Here is an 8286-nt window from a genome sequence, read left to right on the forward strand (position 1 = left end):
CAATATCGAATGGAATTTGGAACGATCGTTCCGAAGCTCATGGAAACCCTTATGTCTGATTTCCTTCATATTCTTCATGGATCCTAAGCCTAAGAATGGAAAGAATTTGTCAGTTCTAGTGGTAGGGATTTTCCTCCACAACTTGAGTCTAATAACCCTAGGTTTGTTTCTGAAGAAGTTGAAAGTAGATACCATCGAGTGGTAGCTCTTAGGAACCTAGTACTAGAAAGAGCTTTGACCTTTGAGCCAAATTTCTATCCACAAGTCACATCCAAAATACGGGAGAGAGGATAAGAAACCCTGGTAGCTTATTCTGGTGAGGCTGTCGTACCTTTAGTAAGAGAATTCTACACCAACATTGACCTCGACAGAGATGTCTCGTTAGTGAGAGGTGCTAGAGTCTCTTTCTTTTCCTCTAGAATTAACGAAACCTTCGGTCTTGCTCAATTTGATGATGAATATGGACAATTTCTATCTCAACCACTAGATGAATAAGAGATTATAGAAGCCCTCTATGGGCAAGGAGCTTAGTGGACACATTCTAATGGGGTTGCAGTTACGTTTAGATCTACGGATATGTTTGTAGTAGGTCAAATCTGGCATGCTTTTGTATGTTCCAGATTTATGCCTGTACTTAGACTAACCGATGTGACCTGAGATAGAGCTAAACTTCTTTATTGTCTCATTCGGGGTATGTCCATTAATGTAGGGAGAGTTATTCCTGCCTCCATCCGACAATGTGGACAGTGTTCTACAACGAATAGCCTTGGACACCCTAGCTTAATAACTTTGTTATGTCAGAGGTCTCAAGTAGAAATACCCAGAAATGAGGAATGTATGGGGCATCAAGCTCAAATTTCTAAAATATCCATCTCAACCTTCCGAGGTCGTGGAGTTGAGGAACTCCACGAATAAGAAGAAGAAGAACTAGGTGGGGAAGATGAACATTTTAGAGAGGAACCACTTAGGGTAGAACTTCCCAGTCATCCCAATGAGCAACCCGCTAGTGGTGACACATTAGGTGAGCAAGTCCTTAGAACCACCACTGAAGCCTTAAGGGTGAATCGCGAAACTGCTCGTCGTGTTAGGCGTATGCAGAAAACTTCGATTTCATGTGCGAAGGAGACTGTCTCTACTACGCCAACATAGGTTTTCAGTACGACCTCCAGCAAAAGTCTGACTCACCTGACTCAAACTAATCATTGGCCACATATTTTCCCGATATCTTCTTCATTTTTGCCCTATTTTTCATTTTTTATTTTTCATTTTCTTGCTTTCTTTTATTGGCTTTCTAGGATTACAAAATTTTATACTAACTTCCTTCTTTTCTTGTAGCTTTTATTTTCCTTTATTTTTCTTTTCTTTTCTCTTTTTTGTAGGAACAACAAAATGAAAGAAAAAATAAAAATTTGATGCAGAAAAAGAACAACAAAAGAACAAAAACAAAACAAAGAAAAATTTCTACCACCACCCATTGCGCGAAATCAGGGGAGTTTACTGTTCCCTCTTTTTTGTCTTCTCACTCATATCTTAGTTTTATAAACATCGAGGACAGTGTTTAATTTTTAAGTTGGGAGTGGAGTACATTGCATGTTCTTAACTTTTTTTTTATAACATGGGTTGTAAAAATGAGCCTTACAAAAATTTTTACTCTATGATCTTTGCATTTCTGGAACCCTTGAGCACCTGAGCTCGGGTTATGTGGATTTTATGATCTTGATTAAATATATCTTGATTAGACTCTTATACTCTATGACATACTTTTTTATTCTCTAAAGAAACACAATATCATGATATTGGCATTTTTCCTTTTAAATGACTCATTTTTGCTTTTAATGCATGATTCATTACTAAGCATGTTCATTCATTCAAGAATCACATTCACTTTGTTTGTTATGGATCATTTGTTTTTCTCAATCTTTTGATTCTTATCAATGAACTTTGATGACATATTCTCTCAAACAATGATACAAATCAAATTTTAGGTTTTTTTAAAATCTTTTCTAATAAAATTTTGAAACTCATCTTTCAAAAGAATCTTTCTTTTCCTTTTAACTTCATAAAAAATCGAATACCTAGTCTTTAGATTTATTTAGAATCTCAAAACTCTTAGAAACGTCATACCCAATTAATTTTATTTGTCACCCCGATAGGACAAATTTTGGTCTAAGATAAACTATCTTGTTTTAGAGACAGGTCTAGACAAAGAGGATAAAAAAGAGCCTAGTGTTTTAAATAATAAGAAAAAAGAGAAAAAAATTGATAGCAAAAAAAAAAAAAAAAAAAAAAGAAGGCAAGCTTGCTTATTTATCTTAATCTTCGCTAATATTGTGTGTGCCATGGATAGAGGTGAAAAGAGCTACCTCCATCGTGTTAGTTAGGGCCCAGAAAAGAGCGATAGGTTCTTTGCAATGTGAGTTTGAAAGCTATCCCTCTAGGTAAAAGAAATGTCAAATACATTTTGTGTGCATGAGTTAAAAAAGACACCACTGTCCTAGAATTGTCTTTCTTTTTTGCAAGATAAGTATACTTTAGATCGACAACCGAGCCAATGTAGGGCGAAGAGGAATTGAGAGTTGGATATAGCCTTTAAATAATCTAAAACTGAGTAGTCTCTTCTTTTATGACTTTACAAGAAAAAGACATTTTCTTTTCAAAAATAGGTTTCAAATCCTTGTTAGAAAAGTTTTAAAGGTTTAATTGCCCATTTGTATCATTCACTGGCTTGATTGTTGAAAAGAGAGATATGAATCAAATTTTTGTGTAAACAACATGAACATATTAACATCTTTGAATGACTTTTCTGAATGAATGCACAATTAATATTTATGTTTTTTATTGACTGTATGCATATTTCTAGTTTAGACTTGCTTGGGATGATTGAGAGATAAGTTGAGGGTGTTTCTTTAGGCCTTTAAATGACATATATTTTCTATGTTAATTCCTCCAAAATCGTGTTTATTATTTGCTTTTAATACTCATTTTGTAGGTAAAATGGTCCCCGAGGTGATTAGGAGTCATTTCGAGAAATTGGGCCAAAAAGGATAAAAAAAAATGATCAAGAAAGTAAACAAGTTGAAGAGAATCAGATAAATTATCAAAATGCCATCAAGCTCCAGCGTCACGACCCTAGGAGAAGCGTTGAGCAACGCTTGAAAACAGAAAGCTTACTTTTGCTGCAAAACAAGGCAGCGTTACAATGCTCCGGATTTTGACGTGACTGTCTCCGCGTGCGCGCCCCATGCAACGCAACATCAAGGTCAGCGTCACGTCTCAAGCGCAATGCTTCTTCGCTTTTTGCAATTTAGCGTTGCAACGCTAGCCTCAGTGTCATGACACTACCTTGTAAATATAAATAGTTTTTATTTCATTTTTTTGCAAAAAAGAGAGGAAGCATGATTTCGATGGAGGCTGAAATTTCTCTCTGTATCAATTAATCTCTATGGTAATTTTTCTTCCTACTTAGTTTAAGATTTCGATTTCTTTTTGGATTGTAATCAACAATTTGTAATTCTTCATGAATTTGTCTATGAATTTGTGAAGTAATAAATCTTGTTTCTATTTCAAGAGTTCTTTTGATTTTTTTACTTGTCTTTATTATTTGCAATCTGATTTGAGCATTCTTGAATCTGTTTTTAATTTTTTAAGCATGTTGAGTGATCTATATCTTGAACATATTTAGCCTATATGCTTGGTTTTGTCACAATCATGATTGAATGTGTTGCTTTTAATGTGTTTGATAGAATGTCTAGCCAAGATCTACAAGAGGCAATAGTAATTGTGTGTTTAATGGCTATCCTAAGATGCACTAATTACTAGATTTGAAGAAAATTCGATTAATTGAGTAAGCTATCTTGACAATTAATCGATGCAATTGAATCCTAGAACTTAATGCAACTAAATGTGAAATAAAATAACAATTTATTTTATTAAATAAATAATCTATTTGTATAAATAAAGTTTACAAACTATAAGACGATAAACACATACTTCATCATCTTTCATGTGAGCAAAGGGGTGTTCATGGGTTGGGTTGGAAGACTTTTTAGACCCAACCCAATTGTTCAGGTTGTAAATTTCTTCAACCCAAATAATCCTTATTAAAAAATGAACCTAACCCAATCAAACCATGAAATATTTGAGTTGAGTTGGGTTGGTTTGGATTAATCGGGTCATTTATTTAAAATTTTGTTCTAAAAAGAAGCAAAACGTAAATATGTAAAAATCTAATTTAATTATTTTCATATATTGAATTAAGATTAACTACTCAATTTCAATTTATATAGTAAAAAGTTTCTTTCTAAAGTGCAAAGAAACTACTTTTAAGAGTTGTTGAAGGATAAATTATTAAAAAAATATTGGAATTAAATAAAATTAAATCAATATACGTATAAATAATTGTGTTATAAGTAACAAAAAAATATATATATTCTAAAGTTAATAATAAATTCGGGTTGGTTCTGGTTGGTTTGGATTATACTAGGTGAACCCATGAACCAACCCAACTCATAAAATTTTCATTTATTTGAACCCAACTCAACTTAAATGAGTTGATAACCCAACTCAAACTGCACGGATTGGGTTGGGTTGATCAGTTTTTTCGGATCATCGGGTTTTTTGAACACCCGTAGTGAGCATAACAGTGCTTAATCTAGAAACAAAAAGAATAGAACCCCAATTAGTCTACATTTCAAGTCAACTAATCATCTGATTTAATATTTTCATATTCCTTGTCCATCAAATTCTTATATAAAACCCTAAACAATGAACTCCTATGGCCTATACCCAAAAATCAACCAACATCCAAAGTAGTTCGAAGGAATGTAACGATGCCAAAACCATGGAGGAGCAAGGAGTTGTGTATTAAATATTTTTTGGGTCGTATAATAGAAATTGTCCAACCCTATTGGCAAGAAATTATAATCCTAAAATTTTTAGCTCTAGTCAAGTCATCTAAAAATACAAGTCACCTCACATTTTCTTAAATTTTTAACAGAATTTTAATAATAGGAACCAGAATAATTTTTTTTTTCAAGTTCAAGAATCAAAATGGACATTTTAATAAAACAAGATTCAAAATTGAGAATCAAAGTAGGATTTAAACCTTTAAAAGTTATATTAACGTTCTACCCAATTGCATTAATATGTGGTATTACACCACGCTTTTCATATAAACAAGCATCGTGATTGTTGATGCCAAATTTTGGACGGAAAAAATGCACTTGACATTCATGTAACACCAACAGTAAATTTGTTTAAAGAGGAGAAGAACGTGACCTGCAAAAGAGAAAACTTGTACACCAATGTGGTGCTTTTAAGTCGAAGAGTGTAAGAGTATAGGAGTTACTTCATATAAGTTATAATGATGTATTTATAAAAAAAAGATTGACCTAGAATATTCTCTAGGATTCCAAAGTTGCCTTAAGATAATTAAATGATCTATCAGGCCAACAGGTATCCGATTTTATGTTTAGTAGGATCGAGATTAAGCAACTTGTTTGGACCATATCTTGGGCCCAAAACGCTCTCTTTACGCATGTCCTGTTAAGCATTTGCAAGGCTCTGCCTCGACGAGGCCGAGCATGTTGGCTTGAGCCAGGTCCATTTTAGTTCTGAATCTTCACTTTTATCTTGTATCATACTTTTATCGTTCCTATTTGCACTAAATATTAGCTAAATCATTGGCCTAAAGTCACCCATAACAGTGATATCTTATGAAAAAAATTTATACGCAAGGTTCAAAACCTCGCATCAGAGCCAGCGCTGAACGCCAATGATGACCGGTCACACACAGCTTCAAGCCTGAGTGAGTAGAAGCGAAGAAGTAGCTGTGAAAACAAAACCCACGACTTCATCGTTTAGAAAGTTTCTAAAAAATTCCAAAAAACAACCAAATGAACAGTAAAAGAGTTCCAGGGGAAAAGTTCACTCTGGAAACAGCATCTTGGTTTAAAATTTGAAAATCCAGTAGAATAGAACCCTGTTGGATTCCATCCAAGTTGATAGATTTTCAAGAACAAACACAAGAAATTAATTAAAAAGTTCGATGCTATAAAGCACATGGTGGATCCGTGGCGCAATGGTAGCGCGTCTGACTCCAGATCAGAAGGTTGCGTGTTCGATTCACGTCGGGTTCAATTCCCATTTTTTTTTCATCCCCTTTTATTTTTGAATGCTCCTCTGTTTTCAGATGACGGTTGCGGCGGCGATGATGATTCAGAGTGCAGCCGACGGTGGCATGATTTCTTGTCTAAAACTTAGAGTTCCTAAAATCAGTAGGTTTTGTGGACAAATCCGTCGCCGCCGCCGGAAATTGCAAGGCGCTTCGGAGAGGGAGGCGGCGCCGGAAGTCCAGCGTGAGGGAGAAGAGAGAAAATGAATTTTGGATTTTTTTTCTCTTTTTCCATTATTTTTTTTAGTTTTGTCTTCTTATTTTTATTTTACTCATAGGTTTTTCTAATATAAAGTATTTATAAGATATATTATAGTTTCATTTTATTCTATGTTTATTTCATAAATGCATGATATATTTAATAATATGAGGATATTTTGTAGGTTAAATTATAGAAAGTATTCTTAAATTTTGTATTTTGTGTAAGAAATGATGTCAAATTTTAAAGTTTTAAAAATACCTCAATATTTTCAATATGAGTTCAAAATTACACTCGCCGCGGGAAAACGTTTGTCATTGTTGTTTTTAAAAATATATAAAAATGTCTCTAAACTAATGAGTTTCACTTAATTACATTTGTTATTGTTTATCTATGTTTCGTAATGGTAATGCAATGTGAAACCCACAATAAAATCCATAACTAAATACAATCCGACTGCAACATTAAAAGGTGATCAATCTAATTGCGTTTGAAAATTATGTGAGATCTATTAAGAGATGTCATTATTATTATCATTATCGTTACAAATATTATTACAATAGAAGAAATATGAACTGTTATAGTTACTATTACAATTACAAATACTATTATCGATTGACCCTAAATAATAAGAAGACAATGATACAAGACAATGTAAAGAAAACAACTTCAATCATAATCAAATTATGATTGCAACATGCCTAAGTAAACGTGATAAAAAAAAAAACAATCCAATTACGTTTGCGATCAAGACACAATTGATCCATCAATGAAATCTCATTATAATTATACCAATCCTGGTTACAGAATGATAAATATTGCCTTAATGTAATCAAACTCTGTTGGAAACCTTGATGAAACTAAAATTATATTTCAAATCTAACACCCTCACAATTTTCCCCCCTCTTTACTTCTCATAGCAAGTAGAAGAAATTTTCAAATTTTACTTCTAAAAGCTTAACTTTTCATCTTTTATTCGTAAATCAATTATTCCATCCAATATTATATTTAAAAAACTATATAGAAAAACTAGTATAACATGTAACGTGATCATTAGACTATAAATAAATTCTATATAGTAAGATGTGTTAGATTATATCAAGAGAGAAGAGTATCGAGAAGGGATGTAGTTGAATATTCCAACCTGAGCATATCTCAACTGGTTTAGGCATACTTTTGAATTTCAAACTCCACATCTTAAACAAAAAAAGAGAGAGAAAAGTATAGCTTAATACAATACCTATGGAGAAAAAATAAAATAGCACATCAAATGGATATAATACAATGCTAATGAAGCTCTTGACTTTGAGTCTGTATGAATTCACTTAAAAATATGGACAATTTATTGCCTTAGTGGAAGAGGCAGAAAAAGATTTGAGATTGTACTTCTCCATTACATTATGTAAGAACACTTGAGGTGGATCTTCTTTGTTGTATAAATGTGAGATGGGAACAAAACATTAACACCAAAAATAATAAATCATAAATAAAAAGGTAATTACAATTGGTAGCATTTTTAGGAATAATAACCAAGTGTATAATATCACTTAAAAAAAATTGCAAATATGCGATAGACTTCTATTACTGATAAACTCTTACTAATGATATGGTCTATCATAGATAGACTATTTAAATTTGGCTATATTTACAATTTTTTTTACATTATGAAATCTACTAATACTTTAGGTCTAATGTCTACATTTACAATTGTCCGTAACTAAAAAGGACAAAACATGTAAGAAACCAAAAACAAAATATAAGTTCTGCAAGAGTATAGAAAGAATCTAAAGTTAACAAAGGTTCTAAGTAATAAATAGGACTATGCATACTAGGAAAGTATGTGAAATTTTCTCGGATATACATAGGTATCAAACTATCTTTGATAACCGTGTTATCTTTCTTTTTACGTTTTTGA

The 8286-nt window shown here is 32.6% G+C and overlaps 1 non-coding gene across 1 annotated transcript; it reads left to right on the top strand.

Annotated features, from left to right (window-relative positions):
• Positions 1-6065: 6065 nt before the first annotated feature.
• TRNAW-CCA lies at positions 6066-6137 on the top strand. Its single transcript has one exon. It is a non-coding gene; the product is annotated as a tRNA-Trp (tRNA).
• The last annotated feature ends 2149 nt before the right edge of the window (positions 6138-8286 follow it).

The sequence above is a fragment of the Benincasa hispida genome, chromosome 6 (assembly GCF_009727055.1).
Source record: "Benincasa hispida cultivar B227 chromosome 6, ASM972705v1, whole genome shotgun sequence".
Taxonomy (NCBI): domain Eukaryota; kingdom Viridiplantae; phylum Streptophyta; class Magnoliopsida; order Cucurbitales; family Cucurbitaceae; genus Benincasa; species Benincasa hispida.